The following is a 17,786-nucleotide window of genomic DNA, read 5'->3' as shown; positions in this document are numbered from 1 at the left end:
AATTCGGCATGTCCGGGGTCACCGTTTTAAGTCCCGAAAAAAAAAAAAAAAAACTTTTTTGTGAAAATGGTTAAAAATTATTTTCGGGTCCTTTCCAGAATGGCGCAAATTCGGCATGTCCAGGGTCACAGTTTTTAAGTCCCGAAAAAAAAAAAAAAAAAAATCACTTTTTTTTTTAAATGGTTAAAAATTATTTTCAGGGTCCTTTCCAGAATGGCGCAAATTCGGCATGTCCGGGGTCACCGTTTTTAATTCCCGAAAAAAAAAAAAAAAAACTTTTTTTTAAAAATGTTAAAAATTTTTTTCGGGGTCCTTTCCAGAATGTCACAAATTCGGCATTTCCGGGGTCACCGTTTTTAAGTCCCGAAAAAAAAAAAAAAAAAAAAAAAAAAATTTTTTTGTGAAAATGGTTAAAAATTATTTTCGGGGTCCTTTCCAGAATGGCGCAAATTCGGCATGTCCCGGGGTCACCGTTTTAAGTCCCGAAAAAAAAAAAAAAAAAAAAACACTTTTTTGTGAAAATGGTTAAAAATTATTTTCGGGGTCCTTTCCAGAATGGCGCAAATTCGGCATGTCCGGGTCACCGTTTTTAAGTCCCGAAAAAAAAAAAAAAAAAAAAATCACTTTTTTTTAAATGGTTAAAAATTCTTTTCGGGGTCCTTTCCAGAATGTCACAAATTCGGCATGTCCGGGGTCACCGTTTTTAAGTCCCGAAAAAAAAAAAAAAAAAAACACTTTTTGAAAATGGTTAAAAATTATTTTCGGGGTCCTTTCAGAATGTCGCAAATTCGGCATGTCCGGGGTCACCGTTTTTAAGTCCCGAAAAAAAAAAAAAAAAAAAAAAAACTTTTTTGTGAAAATGGTTAAAATTATTTTCAGGGTCCTTTCCAGAATGGCGCAAATTCGGCATGTCCGGGGTCACAGTTTTAAGTCCCGAAAAAAAAAAAAAAAAAATCACTTTTTTGTGAAAATGGTTAAAAATTATTTTCGGGTCCTTTCCAGAATGGCGCAAATTCGGCATGTCCGGGGTCACCGTTTTTAAGTCCCGAAAAAAAAAAAAAAAAAAAACTTTTTTTGAAAATGGTTAAAAATTATTTTCGGGGTCCTTTCCAGAATGTCGCAAATTCGGCATGTCCGGGGTCACCGTTTTTAAGTCCCGAAAAAAAAAAAAAAAAAACAATTTGAAAATGGTTAAAAATTATTTTCGGGGTCCTTTCCAGAATGGCGCAAATTCGGCATGTCCGGGGTCACCGTTTTTAAGTCCCGAAAAAAATAAAAATAAAAAATAAAAATAAATCACTTTTTTGTGAAAATGGTTAAAAATTATTTTCGGGGTCCTTTCCAGAATGGCGCAAATTCGGCATGTCCGGGGTCACCGTTTTTAAGTCCCGAAAAAATAAAAATAAAAAAAAAAAAAAAATCACTTTTTTGTGAAAATGGTTAAAAATTATTTTCGGGGTCCTTTCCAGAATGGCGCAAATTCGGCATGTCCGGGGTCACCGTTTTTAAGTCCCGAAAAAAAAAAAAAAAAACACTTTTTGTGAAAATGGTTAAAAATTATTTTCGGGGTCCTTTCCAGAATGTCGCAAATTCGGCATGTCCGGGGTCACCGTTTTTAAGTCCCGAAAAAAAAAAAAAAAAATCACTTTTTTTTTTAAATGGTTAAAAATTATTTTCGGGGTCCTTTCCAGAATGGCGCAAATTCGGCATGTCCAGGGTCACCGTTTTTAAGTCCCGAAAAAAAAAAAAAAAAAACTTTTTTTTTTTAAAAATGGTTAAAAATTCTTTTCGGGGTCCTTTCCAGAATGTCGCAAATTCGGCATGTCCGGGGTCACCGTTTTTAAGTCCCGAAAAAAAAAAAAAAAACTTTTTGTGAAAATGGTTAAAAATTATTTTCGGGGTCCTTTCCAGAATGGCGCAAATTCGGCATGTCCGGGTCACCGTTTTTAAGTCCCGAAAAAAAAAAAAAAAAAAAAAAAATCACTTTTTGTGAAAATGGTTAAAAATTATTTTCGGGGTCCTTTCAGAATGGCGCAAATTCGGCATGTCCGGGGTCACCGTTTTTAAGTCCCGAAAAAAAAAAAAACACTTTTTGTGAAAATGGTTAAAAATTATTTTCGGGGTCCTTTCAGAATGGCGCAAATTCGGCATGTCCGGGGTCACCGTTTTTAAGTCCCGAAAAAAAAAAAAAAAAAAAAAAATCACTTTTTGTGAAAATGGTTAAAAATTCTTTTTCGGGGTCCTTTCCAGAATGGCGCAAATTTGGCATGTCCGGGGTCACCGTTTTTAAGTCCCGAAAAAAAAAAAAAAAAAAATTTTTTGAAAATGGTTAAAAATTATTTTCGGGGTCCTTTCCAGAATGGCGCAAATTCGCATGTCCGGGGTCACCGTTTTTAAGTCCCGAAAAAAAAAAAAAAAAATATCACTTTTTTTTGAAAATGGTTAAAAATTATTTTGGGGTCCTTTCCAGAATGTCGCAAATTCGGCAATGTCCGGGGTCACCGTTTTTAAGTCCCGAAAAAAAAAAAAAAAAAAAACACTTTTTTTTAAATGGTTAAAAATTCTTTTCGGGGTCCTTTCAGAATGTCACAAATTCGGCATGTCCGGGGTCACCGTTTTTAAGTCCCGAAAAAAAAAAAAAAACACTTTTTTGTGAAAATGGTTAAAAATTATTTTCAGGGTCCTTTCCAGAATGTCACAAATTCGGCATGTCCGGGGTCACCGTTTTTAAGTCGAAAAAAAAAAAAAAAAACTTTTTTGTGAAAATGGTTAAAAATTATTTTCAGGGTCCTTTCAGAATGGCGCAAATTCGGCATGTCCGGGTCACAGTTTTTAAGTCCCGAAAAAAAAAAAAAAAAAAAAAATCACTTTTTTTTAAAATGGTTAAAAATTATTTTCGGGGTCCTTTCCAGAATGGCGCAAATTCGGCATGTCCGGGGTCACCGTTTTTAAGTCCCGAAAAAAAAAAAAAAAAAAAAATCACTTTTTTGTGAAAATGGTTAAAAATTATTTTCGGGTCCTTTCAGAATGGCGCAAATTCGGCATGTCCGGGGTCACAGTTTTAAGTCCCGAAAAAAAAAAAAAAAAATCACTTTTTGTGAAAATGGTTAAAAATTATTTTCGGGGTCCTTTCCAGAATGGCGCAAATTCGGCATGTCCGGGGTCACCGTTTTTAAGTCCCGAAAAAAAAAAAAAAAATCACTTTTTTGAAAATGGTTAAAAATTATTTTTGGGGTCCTTTCCAGAATGTCGCAAATTCGGCATGTCCGGGGTCACCGTTTTTAAGTCCCGAAAAAAAAAAAAAAAAAAAACTTTTTTTTTTAAATGGTTAAAAATTCTTTTCGGGGTCCTTTCCAGAATGTCACAAATTCGGCATGTCCGGGGTCACCGTTTTTAAGTCCCGAAAAAAAAAAAAAAAAAAAAAAATCACTTTTTGTGAAAATGGTTAAAAATTATTTTCGGGGTCCTTTCCAGAATGTCGCAAATTCGGCATGTCCGGGGTCACCGTTTTTAAGTCCCGAAAAAAAAAAAACATTTTTTGTGATAATGGTTAAAAATTATTTTCGGGGTCCTTTCAGAATGGCGCAAATTCGGCATGTCCGGGTCACAGTTTTTAAGTCCCGAAAAAAAAAAAAAAAAATCACTTTTTTAAAATGGTTAAAAATTATTTTCGGGGTCCTTTCCAGAATGTCGCAAATTCGGCATGTCCGGGGTCACCGTTTTTAAGTCCCGAAAAAAAAAAAAAAAAAAAAAATCACTTTTTGTGAAAATGGTTAAAAATTATTTTCGGGGTCCTTTCAGAATGGCGCAAATTCGGCATGTCCCGGGTCACCGTTTTTAAGTCCCGAAAAAAAAAAAAAAAAAAATCACTTTTTGTGAAAATGGTTAAAAATGATTTTCGGGGTCCTTTCAGAATGGCGCAAATTCGGCATGTCCGGGGTCACCGTTTTAAGTCCCGAAAAAAAAAAAAAAAATCACTTTTTTTTTTAAATGGTTAAAAATTCTTTTCGGGGTCCTTTCCAGAATGTCACAAATTCGGCATGTCCGGGGTCACCGTTTTAAGTCCCGAAAAAAAAAAAAAAAAAACTTTTTTGTGAAAATGGTTAAAAATTATTTTCGGGGTCCTTTCAGAATGGCGCAAATTCGGCATGTCCCGGGTCACCGTTTTTAAGTCCCGAAAAAAAAAAAAAAAAAACTTTTTGTGAAAATGGTTAAAAATTCTTTTCGGGGTCCTTTCAGAATGGCGCAAATTCGGCATGTCCGGGGTCACCGTTTTTAAGTCCCGAAAAAAAAAAATAATAATAATAATTTGAAAATGGTTAAAAATTATTTTCGGGGTCCTTTCCAGAATGGCGCAAATTCGGCATGTCCGGGGTCACCGTTTTTAAGTCCCGAAAAAAAAAAAAAAATCACTTTTTTTTAAAATGGTTAAAAATTATTTTCGGGGTCCTTTCCAGAATGTCGCAAATTCGGCATGTCCGGGGTCACCGTTTTTAAGTCCCGAAAAAAAAAAAAAAAAAATCACTTTTTTTTTAAATGGTTAAAAATTATTTTCGGGGTCCTTTCCAGAATGGCGCAAATTCGGCATGTCCGGGGTCACAGTTTTTAAGTCCCGAAAAAAAAAAAAAAAAAAAAAATCACTTTTTTTTGAAAATGGTTAAAAATTATTTTCGGGGTCCTTTCCAGAATGGCGCAAATTCGGCATGTCCGGGGTCACCGTTTTTAAGTCCCGAAAAAAAAAAAAAAAAAAAAATCACTTTTTGTGAAAATGGTTAAAAATTATTTTCGGGGTCCTTTCCAGAATGGCGCAAATTCGGCATGTCCGGGGTCACCGTTTTTAAGTCCCGAAAAAAAAAAAAAAAAATCACTTTTTTGTGAAAATGGTTAAAAATTATTTTCGGGGTCCTTTCCAGAATGGCGCAAATTCGGCATGTCCGGGGTCACCGTTTTTAAGTCCCGAAAAAAAAAAAAAAAATCACTTTTTTTTTTTTGAATGGTTAAAAATTCTTTTCGGGGTCCTTTCCAGAATGTCACAAATTCGGCATGTCCGGGGTCACCGTTTTTAAGTCCCGAAAAAAAAAAAAAAAAAAACACTTTTTTGTGAAAATGGTTAAAAATTATTTTCGGGGACCTTTCCAGAATGTCACAAATTCGGCATGTCCGGGGTCACCGTTTTTAAGTCCCGAAAAAAAAAAAAAAAAAACACTTTTTTGTGAAAATGGTTAAAAATTATTTTCGGGGTCCTTTCCAGAATGGCGCAAATTCGGCATGTCCGGGGTCACAGTTTTTAAGTCCCGAAAAAAAAAAAAAAAAAAAATCACTTTTTTTTAAATGGTTAAAAATTATTTTCGGGGTCCTTTCCAGAATGGCGCAAATTCGGCATGTCCGGGGTCACCGTTTTTAAGTCCCGAAAAAAAAAAAAAAAAAAAATTTGAAAATGGTTAAAAATTATTTTCGGGGTCCTTTCCAGAATGGCGCAAATTCGGCATGTCCGGGGTCACCGTTTTTAAGTCCCGAAAAAAAAAAAAAAAAAACACTTTTTTTTTTAAAATGGTTAAAAATTATTTTTGGGGTCCTTTCAGAATGTCGCAAATTCGGCATGTCCGGGGTCACCGTTTTTAAGTCCCGAAAAAAAAAAAAAAAAAAAAATCACTTTTTTTTTTAAATGGTTAAAAATTATTTTCGGGGTCCTTTCCAGAATGTCACAAATTCGGCATGTCCGGGGTCACCGTTTTTAAGTCCCGAAAAAAAAAAAAAAAAAAAACTTTTGTGAAAATGGTTAAAAATTATTTTCGGGGTCCTTTCCAGAATGTCACAAATTCGGCATGTCCGGGGTCACCGTTTTTAAGTCCCGAAAAAAAAAAAAAAAAAACTTTTTGTGATAATGGTTAAAAATTATTTTCGGGGTCCTTTCCAGAATGGCGCAAATTCGGCATGTCCGGGGTCACAGTTTTTAAGTCCCGAAAAAAAAAAAAAAAAAAATCACTTTTTGTGAAAATGGTTAAAAATTTTTTCGGGGTCCTTTCAGAATGGCGCAAATTCGGCATGTCCGGGGTCACCGTTTTAAGTCAAAAAAAAAAAAAAATCACTTTTTTTTAAAATGGTTAAAAATTCTTTTCGGGGTCCTTTCCAGAATGTCACAAATTCGGCATGTCCGGGGTCACCGTTTTTAAGTCCCGAAAAAAAAAAAAAAAACACTTTTTGTGAAAATGGTTAAAAATTATTTTCAGGGACCTTTCCAGAATGTCACAAATTCGGCATGTCCGGGGTCACCGTTTTTAAGTCCCGAAAAAAAAAAAAAAAAAAAAAAATCTTTTTGTGAAAATGGTTAAAAATTATTTTCGGGGTCCTTTCCAGAATGGCGCAAATTCGGCATGTCCGGGGTCACAGTTTTTAAGTCCCGAAAAAAAAAAAAAAAAAAAACACTTTTTTTTAAATGGTTAAAAATTATTTTCGGGGTCCTTTCAGAATGGCGCAAATTCGGCATGTCCGGGGTCACCGTTTTTAAGTCCCGAAAAAAAAAAAAAAAAATCACTTTTTTTTAAATCGTTAAAAATTCTTTTCGGGGTCCTTTCAGAATGTCACAAATTCGGCATGTCCGGGGTCACCGTTTTTAAGTCCCGAAAAAAAAAAAAAAAAAAAAAAAAAAACTTTTTGTGAAAATGGTTAAAAATTATTTTCGGGGACCTTTCAGAATGTCACAAATTCGGCATGTCCGGGGTCACCGTTTTTAAGTCCCGAAAAAAAAAAAAAAAAAAAAAAAACTTTTTGTGAAAATGGTTAAAAATTATTTTCGGGGTCCTTTCCAGAATGGCGCAAATTCGGCATGTCCGGGGTCACAGTTTTTAAGTCCCGAAAAAAAAAAAAAAAATCACTTTTTTAAAAATGGTTAAAAATTATTTTCGGGGTCCTTTCCAGAATGGCGCAAATTCGGCATGTCCGGGGTCACCGTTTTTAAGTCCCGAAAAAAAAAAAAAAAAAATCACTTTTTAAAAAAATGGTTAAAAATTCTTTTCGGGTCCTTTCCAGAATGGCGCAAATTCGGCATGTCCCGGGGTCACCGTTTTTAAGTCCCGAAAAAAAAAAAAAAAAAAAATCACTTTTTGTGAAAATGGTTAAAAATTATTTTCGGGGTCCTTTCAGAATGGCGCAAATTCGGCATGTCCGGGGTCACCGTTTTTAAGTCCCGAAAAAAAAAAAAAAAAAAAAAAAAAAACACTTTTTTGTGAAAATGGTTAAAAATTATTTTCGGGGTCCTTTCAGAATGGCGCAAATTCGGCATGTCCGGGTCACCGTTTTTAAGTCCCGAAAAAAAAAAAAAAAACACTTTTTTGTGAAAATGGTTAAAAATTATTTTCGGGGTCCTTTCCAGAATGGCGCAAATTCGGCATGTCCGGGGTCACCGTTTTTAAGTCCCGAAAAAAAAAAAAAAAAAAAATTTGAAAATGGTTAAAAATTCTTTTCGGGGTCCTTTCCAGAATGGCGCAAATTCGGCATGTCCGGGGTCACCGTTTTTAAGTCCCGAAAAATAAAAAAAATAAAATAAAAAAAAATCACTTTTTTGTGAAAATGGTTAAAAATTATTTTCGGGGTCCTTTCCAGAATGTCGCAAATTCGGCATGTCCGGGGTCACCGTTTTTAAGTCCCGAAAAAATAAAAAAATAAAATAAAAAAAAATCACTTTTTTGTGAAAATGGTTAAAAATTATTTTCGGGGTCCTTTCCAGAATGTCGCAAATTCGGCATGTCCGGGGTCACCGTTTTTAAGTCCCGAAAAAAAAAAAAAAAAATAAAAAAAAATCACTTTTTTGTGAAAATGGTTAAAAATTATTTTCGGGGTCCTTTCCATAATGGCGCAAATTCGGCATGTCCGGGGTCACCGTTTTTAAGTCCCGAAAAATAAAAATAAAAAAATAAAAATAAATCACTTTTTTGTGAAAATGGTTAAAAATTATTTTCGGGGTCCTTTCCAGAATGTCGCAAATTCGGCATGTTCCGGGGTCACCGTTTTTAAGTCCCGAAAAAATAAAAATAAATCACTTTTTTTTAAAAATGGTTAAAAATTCTTTTCGGGGTCCTTTCCAGAATGGCGCAAATTCGGCATGTCCCGGGTCACCGTTTTTAAGTCCCGAAAAAAAAAAAAAAAAAAAAATCACTTTTTTGTGAAAATGGTTAAAAATTATTTTCGGGGTCCTTTCCATAATGGCGCAAATTCGGCATGTCCGGGGGTCACCGTTTTTAAGTCCCGAAAAAAAAAAAAAAAAAACACTTTTTTGTGAAAATGGTTAAAAATTATTTTCGGGGTCCTTTCCAGAATGGCGCAAATTCGGCATGTCCCGGGGTCACCGTTTTTAAGTCCCGAAAAAAAAAAAAAAAAAAAATCACTTTTTTGTGAAAATGGTTAAAAATGATTTTCGGGGTCCTTTCCAGAATGGCGCAAATTCGGCATGTCCGGGGTCACCGTTTTTAAGTCCCGAAAAAAAAAAAAAAAAAATCACTTTTTTTTTTAAATGGTTAAAAATTCTTTTCGGGGTCCTTTCCAGAATGTCACAAATTCGGCATGTCCGGGGTCACCGTTTTTAAGTCCCGAAAAAAAAAAAAAAAAAAACTTTTTTGTGAAAATGGTTAAAAATTATTTTCGGGGACCTTTCCAGAATGTCACAAATTCGGCATGTCCGGGGTCACCGTTTTTAAGTCCCGAAAAAAAAAAAAAAAAAACTTTTTGTGAAAATGGTTAAAAATTATTTTCGGGGTCCTTTCCAGAATGGCGCAAATTCGGCATGTCCGGGGTCACAGTTTTTAAGTCCCGAAAAAAAAAAAAAAAACTTTTTTTTAAATGGTTAAAAATTATTTTCGGGGTCCTTTCCAGAATGGCGCAAATTCGGCATGTCCGGGGTCACCGTTTTTAAGTCCCGAAAAAAAAAAAAAATCACTTTTTTTTAAATGGTTAAAAATTCTTTTCGGGGTCCTTTCCAGAATGTCACAAATTCGGCATGTCCGGGGTCACCGTTTTTAAGTCCCGAAAAAAAAAAAAAAAAAAACCATTTTTTGTGAAAATGGTTAAAAATTATTTTCGGGGTCCTTTCCAGAATGTCACAAATTCGGCATGTCCGGGGTCACCGTTTTTAAGTCCAAAAAAAAAAAAACTTTTTTGTGAAAATGGTTAAAAATTATTTTCGGGGTCCTTTCCAGAATGGCGCAAATTCGGCATGTCCGGGGTCACAGTTTTTAAGTCCCGAAAAAAAAAAAAAAAAAAAAATCACTTTTTTTAAAAATGGTTAAAAATTATTTTCGGGGTCCTTTCCAGAATGGCGCAAATTCGGCATGTCCGGGGTCACCGTTTTTAAGTCCCGAAAAAAAAAAAAAAATCACTTTTTAAAAAAAAATGGTTAAAAATTCTTTTCGGGTCCTTTCCAGAATGGCGCAAATTCGGCATGTCCAGGGTCACCGTTTTTAAGTCCCGAAAAAAAAAAAAAAAAAAATCACTTTTTGTGAAAATGGTTAAAAATTATTTTCGGGGTCCTTTCCAGAATGGCGCAAATTCGGCATGTCCGGGGTCACCGTTTTTAAGTCCCGAAAAAAAACCAAAAAAAATACTTTTTTTTTTAAAATGGTTAAAAATTATTTTCGGGGTCCTTTCCAGAATGGCGCAAATTCGGCATGTCCGGGGTCACCGTTTTTAAGTCCCGAAAAAAAAAAAAAAAACACTTTTTTTTGAAAATGGTTAAAAATTCTTTTCGGGTCCTTTCCAGAATGGCGCAAATTCGGCATGTCCGGGGTCACCGTTTTTAAGTCCCGAAAAAAAAAAAAAAAAATGAAAATGGTTAAAAATTCTTTTCGGGGTCCTTTCCAGAATGGCGCAAATTCGGCATGTCCGGGGTCACCGTTTTTAAGTCCCGAAAAAAAAAAAAATAAAATAAAAAAAATCACTTTTTTGTGAAAATGGTTAAAAATTATTTTCGGGGTCCTTTCCAGAATGTCGCAAATTCGGCATGTCCGGGGTCACCGTTTTTAAGTCCCGAAAAAATAAAAAAAAATAAAATAAAAAAAAATCACTTTTTTGTGAAAATGGTTAAAAATTATTTTCGGGGTCCTTTCCAGAATGTCGCAAATTCGGCATGTCCGGGGTCACCGTTTTTAAGTCCCGAAAAAAAAAAAAAAAAAAAAAAAAATCACTTTTTGTGAAAATGGTTAAAAATTATTTTCGGGGTCCTTTCCAGAATGTCGCAAATTCGGCATGTCCGGGGTCACCGTTTTTAAGTCCCGAAAAAAAATAAAAATAAAAAAATAAAAAAAAAATCACTTTTTTGTGAAAATGGTTAAAAATTATTTTCGGGGTCCTTTCAGAATGTCGCAAATTCGGCATGTTCGGGGTCACCGTTTTTAAGTCCCGAAAAAAAATAAAAATAAATCACTTTTTTTTAAAATGGTTAAAAATTCTTTTCGGGGTCCTTTCCAGAATGGCGCAAATTCGGCATGTCCCGGGGTCACCGTTTTTAAGTCCCGAAAAAAAAAAAAAAAAATCACTTTTTGTGAAAATGGTTAAAAATTATTTTCGGGGTCCTTTCCATAATGGCGCAAATTCGACATGTCCGGGGTCACCGTTTTTAAGTCCCGAAAAAAAAAAAAAAAAAAAATTTTTTGTGAAAATGGTTAAAAATTATTTTCGGGGTCCTTTCAGAATGGCGCAAATTCGGCATGTCCCGGGGTCACCGTTTTTAAGTCCCGAAAAAAAAAAAAAAAAAAAAAAAAAAATCACTTTTTTGTGAAAATGGTTAAAAATTATTTTCGGGGTCCTTTCCAGAATGGCGCAAATTCGGCATGTCCGGGGTCACCGTTTTTAAGTCCCGAAAAAAAAAAAAAAAATCTTTTTTTTTTAAATGGTTAAAAATTATTTTCGGGGTCCTTTCAGAATGTCACAAATTCGGCATGTCCGGGTCACCGTTTTTAAGTCCCGAAAAAAAAAAAAAAAAAAAAAAACACTTTTTGTGAAAATGGTTAAAAATTATTTTCGGGGTCCTTTCCAGAATGGCGCAAATTCGGCATGTCCGGGGTCACCGTTTTTAAGTCCCGAAAAAAAAAAAAAAACTTTTTGTGAAAATGGTTAAAAATTATTTTCGGGGTCCTTTCCAGAATGGCGCAAATTCGGCATGTCCGGGGTCACAGTTTTTAAGTCCCGAAAAAAAAAAAAAAAAAAAAATCACTTTTTTTTTTTAAATGGTTAAAAATTATTTTCGGGGTCCTTTCCAGAATGGCGCAAATTCGGCATGTCCGGGGTCACCGTTTTTAAGTCCCGAAAAAAAAAAAAAAAAATCACTTTTTTTTTAAATGGTTAAAAATTCTTTTCGGGGTCCTTTCCAGAATGTCACAAATTCGGCATGTCCGGGGTCACCGTTTTTAAGTCCCGAAAAAAAAAAAAAAAAAAAACTTTTTTGAAAATGGTTAAAAATTATTTTCGGGACCTTTCCAGAATGTCACAAATTCGGCATGTCCGGGGTCACCGTTTTTAAGTCCCGAAAAAAAAAAAAAAAAAACTTTTTTGTGAAAATGGTTAAAAATTATTTTCGGGGTCCTTTCCAGAATGGCGCAAATTCGGCATGTCCGGGGTCACAGTTTTTAAGTCCCGAAAAAAAAAAAAAAAAAAAAAAAGCACTTTTTTAAAAATGGTTAAAAATTATTTTCGGGGTCCTTTCCAGAAAAATTGGTCACCGTTTTTAAGTCCCGAAAAAAAAAAAAAAATCACTTTTTTAAAAAAATGGTTAAAAATTCTTTTCGGGGTCCTTTCCAGAATGTCACAAATTCGGCATGTCCGGGTCACCGTTTTTAAGTCCCGAAAAAAAAAAAAAAAAAAAACTTTTTGTGAAAATGGTTAAAAATTATTTTCGGGTCCTTTCCAGAATGGCGCAAATTCGGCATGTCCCGGGGTCACCGTTTTTAAGTCCCGAAAAAAAAAAAAAAAAACACTTTTTGTGAAAATGGTTAAAAATTATTTTCGGGGTCCTTTCCAGAATGGCGCAAATTCGGCATGTCCGGGGTCACCGTTTTTAAGTCCCGAAAAAAAAAAAAAAAAAAAAAAACTTTTTGTGAAAATGGTTAAAAATTATTTTCGGGGTCCTTTCAGAATGGCGCAAATTCGGCATGTCCGGGGTCACCGTTTTTAAGTCCCGAAAAACAAAAAAAAAACACTTTTTGTGAAAATGGTTAAAAATTATTTTCGGGGTCCTTTCCAGAATGGCGCAAATTCGGCATGTCCGGGTCACCGTTTTTAAGTCCCGAAAAAAAAAAAAAAAAAAAAAATTGAAAATGGTTAAAAATTCTTTTCGGGTCCTTTCCAGAATGGCGCAAATTCGGCATGTCCGGGGTCACCGTTTTTAAGTCCCGAAAAAAAAAAAAAATAAAAATAAAAAATCACTTTTTTGTGAAAATGGTTAAAAATTATTTTCGGGGTCCTTTCCAGAATGTCGCAAATTCGGCATGTCCGGGGTCACCGTTTTTAAGTCCCGAAAAAAAAAAAAAATAAAATAAAAAAATCACTTTTTTGTGAAAATGGTTAAAAATTATTTTCGGGGTCCTTTCCAGAATGTCGCAAATTCGGCATGTCCGGGGTCACCGTTTTTAAGTCCCGAAAAAATAAAAAATAAAATAAAAAAAATCACTTTTTTGTGAAAATGGTTAAAAATTATTTTCGGGGTCCTTTCCAGAATGTCGCAAATTCGGCATGTCCGGGGTCACCGTTTTTAAGTCCCGAAAAAATAAAAAAAAAAAAAAAAAAAAAAAAACTTTTTTGTGAAAATGGTTAAAAATTATTTTCGGGGTCCTTTCCAGAATGTCGCAAATTCGGCATGTCCGGGGTCACAGTTTTTAAGTCCCGAAAAAAAAAAAAAAAAAAAATCACTTTTTTAAAAATGGTTAAAAATTATTTTCGGGGTCCTTTCCAGAATGGCGCAAATTCGGCATGTCCGGGGTCACCGTTTTTAAGTCCCGAAAAAAAAAAAAAAAAAAAATCACTTTTTAAAAAAATGGTTAAAAATTCTTTTCGGGGTCCTTTCAGAATGTCACAAATTCGGCATGTCCGGGGTCACCGTTTTTAAGTCCCGAAAAAAAAAAAAAAAAAACTTTTTGTGAAAATGGTTAAAAATTATTTTCGGGGTCCTTTCCAGAATGGCGCAAATTCGGCATGTCCAGGGTCACCGTTTTTAAGTCCCGAAAAAAAAAAAAAAAAAAATCACTTTTTTGTGAAAATGGTTAAAAATTATTTTCGGGGTCCTTTCCAGAATGGCGCAAATTCGGCATGTCCGGGTCACCGTTTTTAAGTCCCGAAAAAAAAAAAAAAAAAAAAAACTTTTTGTGAAAATGGTTAAAAATTATTTTCGGGGTCCTTTCCAGAATGGCGCAAATTCGGCATGTCCGGGGTCACCGTTTTTAAGTCCCGAAAAAAAAAAAAAAAACACTTTTTGTGAAAATGGTTAAAAATTCTTTTCGGGGTCCTTTCCAGAATGGCGCAAATTCGGCATGTCCGGGGTCACCGTTTTTAAGTCCCGAAAAAAAAAAAAAAAAAAAAACACTTTGAAAATGGTTAAAAATTCTTTTCGGGGTCCTTTCCAGAATGGCGCAAATTCGGCATGTCCGGGGTCACCGTTTTTAAGTCCCGAAAAAAAAAAATAAAATAAAAAAATCACTTTTTTGTGAAAATGGTTAAAAATTATTTTCGGGGTCCTTTCCAGAATGTCGCAAATTCGGCATGTCCGGGGTCACCGTTTTTAAGTCCCGAAAAAATAAAAAAAAAATAAAATAAAAAAAAATCACTTTTTTGTGAAAATGGTTAAAAATTATTTTCGGGGTCCTTTCCAGAATGGCGCAAATTCGGCATGTCCGGGGTCACCGTTTTTAAGTCCCGAAAAAAAAAAAAAAAAAAAAAACTTTTTTGTGAAAATGGTTAAAAATTATTTTCGGGTCCTTTCCAGAATGGCGCAAATTCGGCATGTCCGGGGTCACCGTTTTTAAGTCCCGAAAAAAAAAAAAAAAAACACTTTTTTTGAAAATGGTTAAAAATTCTTTTCGGGTCCTTTCCAGAATGGCGCAAATTCGGCATGTCCGGGGTCACCGTTTTTAAGTCCCGAAAAAAAAAAAAAAAAAAAAATTGAAAATGGTTAAAAATTCTTTTCGGGGTCCTTTCCAGAATGGCGCAAATTCGGCATGTCCGGGGTCACCGTTTTTAAGTCCCGAAAAAAAAAAATAAAATAAAAAAAAAATCACTTTTTTGTGAAAATGGTTAAAAATTATTTTCGGGGTCCTTTCCAGAATGTCGCAAATTCGGCATGTCCGGGGTCACCGTTTTTAAGTCCCGAAAAAAAAAAAAAAAAAATAAAAAAATTTTTTGTGAAAATGGTTAAAAATTATTTTCGGGGTCCTTTCCAGAATGTCGCAAATTCGGCATGTCCGGGGTCACCGTTTTTAAGTCCCGAAAAAAAAAAATTAAAAAAATCACTTTTTTGTGAAAATGGTTAAAAATTATTTTCGGGGTCCTTTCCAGAATGTCGCAAATTCGGCATGTCCGGGGTCACCGTTTTTAAGTCCCGAAAAAAAAAAAAAATAAAATAAAAAAAAATCACTTTTTTGTGAAAATGGTTAAAAATTATTTTCGGGGTCCTTTCCAGAATGTCGCAAATTCGGCATGTCCGGGGTCACCGTTTTTAAGTCCCGAAAAAAAAAAAAAAAAAATCACTTTTTTTTAAAAATGGTTAAAAATTCTTTTCGGGGTCCTTTCCAGAATGGCGCAAATTCGGCATGTCCGGGGTCACCGTTTTTAAGTCCCGAAAAAAAAACAAAAAAAAAAAACACTTTTTTGTGAAAATGGTTAAAAATTATTTTCGGGGTCCTTTCCAGAATGGCGCAAATTCGGCATGTCCCGGGGTCACCGTTTTTAAGTCCCGAAAAAAAAAAAAAAAAATCACTTTTTTGTGAAAATGGTTAAAAATTATTTTCGGGGTCCTTTCCATAATGGCGCAAATTCGGCATGTCCGGGTCACCGTTTTTAAGTCCCGGAAAAAAAAAAAAAAAAATCACTTTTTTGAAAATGGTTAAAAATTATTTTCGGGGTCCTTTCCAGAATGGCGCAAATTCGGCATGTCCGGGGTCACAGTTTTTAAGTCCCGAAAAAAAAAAAAAAAAAAAAAACTTTTTTTTGAAAATGGTTAAAAATTATTTTCGGGGTCCTTTCCAGAATGGCGCAAATTCGGCATGTCCGGGGTCACAGTTTTTAAGTCCCGAAAAAAAAAAAAAAAAAAAAAATCACTTTTTTTTTTAAATGGTTAAAAATTATTTTCGGGGTCCTTTCCAGAATGGCGCAAATTCGGCATGTCCGGGGTCACCGTTTTTAAGTCCCGAAAAAAAAAAAAAAAAAAAAAAATCACTTTTTTTTTTAAATGGTTAAAAATTCTTTTCGGGGTCCTTTCCAGAATGGCGCAAATTCGGCATGTCCGGGGTCACCGTTTTTAAGTCCCGAAAAAAAAAAAAAAAAAAAAAAACTTTTTGTGAAAATGGTTAAAAATTATTTTCGGGGACCTTTCCAGAATGTCACAAATTCGGCATGTCCGGGGTCACCGTTTTTAAGTCCCGAAAAAAAAAAAAAAAAATCACTTTTTTAAAAATGGTTAAAAATTATTTTCGGGGTCCTTTCCAGAATGGCGCAAATTCGGCATGTCCGGGGTCACCGTTTTTAAGTCCCGAAAAAAAAAAAAAAAAAATCACTTTTTTTTAAATGGTTAAAAATTCTTTTCGGGGTCCTTTCCAGAATGTCACAAATTCGGCATGTCCGGGGTCACCGTTTTTAAGTCCCGAAAAAAAAAAAAAAAAAAAACTTTTTGTGAAAATGGTTAAAAATTATTTTCGGGGTCCTTTCCAGAATGGCGCAAATTCGGCATGTCCGGGGTCACAGTTTTTAAGTCCCGAAAAAAAAAAAAAAAATCACTTTTTTTTAAAATGGTTAAAAATTATTTTCGGGGTCCTTTCCAGAATGTCGCAAATTCGGCATGTCCGGGGTCACCGTTTTTAAGTCCCGAAAAAAAAAAAAAAAATCACTTTTTTAAAAAATGGTTAAAAATTCTTTTCGGGGTCCTTTCCAGAATGTCACAAATTCGGCATGTCCGGGGTCACCGTTTTTAAGTCCCGAAAAAAAAAAAAAAAAAAACTTTTTGTGAAAATGGTTAAAAATTATTTTCGGGGTCCTTTCCAGAATGTCACAAATTCGGCATGTCCGGGGTCACCGTTTTTAAGTCCCGAAAAAAAAAAAAAAAAAAACTTTTTGTGAAAATGGTTAAAAATTATTTTCGGGGTCCTTTCCAGAATGGCGCAAATTCGGCATGTCCGGGGTCACAGTTTTTAAGTCCCGAAAAAAAAAAAAAAAAAAAAAAACTTTTTTGTGAAAATGGTTAAAAATTCTTTTCGGGGTCCTTTCCAGAATGGCGCAAATTCGGCATGTCCGGGGTCACCGTTTTTAAGTCCCGAAAAAAAAAAAAAAAAAAACACTTTTTTTTAAATGGTTAAAAATTCTTTTCGGGGTCCTTTCCAGAATGTCACAAATTCGGCATGTCCGGGGTCACCGTTTTTAAGTCCCGAAAAAAAAAAAAAAAAAAACTTTTTGTGAAAATGGTTAAAATTATTTTCGGGGTCCTTTCCAGAATGGCGCAAATTCGGCATGTCCGGGGTCACAGTTTTTAAGTCCCGAAAAAAAAAAAAAAAAAAAAACACACTTTTTTTTTTAAATGGTTAAAAATTATTTTCGGGTCCTTTCCAGAATGGCGCAAATTCGGCATGTCCGGGGTCACCGTTTTTAAGTCCCGAAAAAAAAAAAAAAAAAAATCACTTTTTGTGAAAATGGTTAAAAATTATTTTCGGGGTCCTTTCCAGAATGTCACAAATTCGGCATGTCCGGGGTCACCGTTTTTAAGTCCCGAAAAAAAAAAAAAAAAAAAAAAAAATTTTTGTGAAAATGGTTAAAAATTATTTTCGGGGTCCTTTCCAGAATGGCGCAAATTCGGCATGTCCGGGGGTCACAGTTTTTAAGTCCCGAAAAAAAAAAAAAAAATCACTTTTTTGTGAAAATGGTTAAAAATTCTTTTCGGGGTCCTTTCAGAATGGCGCAAATTCGGCATGTCCGGGGTCACCGTTTTTAAGTCCCGAAAAAAAAAAAATCACTTTTTTTTAAATGGTTAAAAATTCTTTTCGGGGTCCTTTCCAGAATGTCACAAATTCGGCATGTCCGGGTCACCGTTTTTAAGTCCCGAAAAAAAAAAAAAACTTTTTTGTGAAAATGGTTAAAAATTATTTTCAGGGACCTTTCCAGAATGTCACAAATTCGGCATGTCCGGGGTCACCGTTTTTAAGTCCCGAAAAAAAAAAAAAAAAAAAACTTTTTTGTGAAAATGGTTAAAAATTATTTTCGGGTCCTTTCAGAATGGCGCAAATTCGGCATGTCCGGGGTCACAGTTTTTAAGTCCTGAAAAAAAAAAAAAAAACACTTTTTTTTTTAAATGGTTAAAAATTATTTTCGGGGTCCTTTCCAGAATGGCGCAAATTCGGCATGTCCGGGGTCACCGTTTTTAAGTCCCGAAAAAAAAAAAAAAAAATCACTTTTTTTTGAAAATGGTTAAAAATTCTTTTCGGGGTCCTTTCCAGAATGTCACAAATTCGGCATGTCCGGGGTCACCGTTTTTAAGTCCCGAAAAAAAAAAAAAAAAAAAAAAAACTTTTTTGTGAAAATGGTTAAAAATTATTTTCGGGGTCCTT

At 34.5% G+C, this 17,786-nt stretch overlaps 1 long non-coding RNA gene across 2 annotated transcripts; it reads right to left on the bottom strand.

Annotated features, from left to right (window-relative positions):
- Window positions 1-1,182: 1,182 nt before the first annotated feature.
- LOC127911655 (uncharacterized) lies at window positions 1,183-17,442 on the bottom strand. 2 transcript variants are annotated; one of them, XR_008078775.1, is made up of 2 exons: window positions 17,336-17,442; window positions 1,183-1,337 (listed from the first exon to the last, which is right to left on the bottom strand). It is a non-coding gene; the product is annotated as an uncharacterized LOC127911655 (long non-coding RNA). The 2 variants fall into 2 exon arrangements; XR_008078774.1 differs by lacking the exon at window positions 17,336-17,442 and adding an exon at window positions 15,564-15,631.
- Window positions 17,443-17,786: the final 344 nt, after the last annotated feature.

This window comes from Oncorhynchus keta, chromosome 25, assembly GCF_023373465.1.
Source record: "Oncorhynchus keta strain PuntledgeMale-10-30-2019 chromosome 25, Oket_V2, whole genome shotgun sequence".
Taxonomy (NCBI): Eukaryota; Metazoa; Chordata; class Actinopteri; order Salmoniformes; family Salmonidae; genus Oncorhynchus; species Oncorhynchus keta.
Note: the sequence above shows the minus strand (reverse complement) of the source record. Positions and strands in the feature narration are given on the sequence as shown.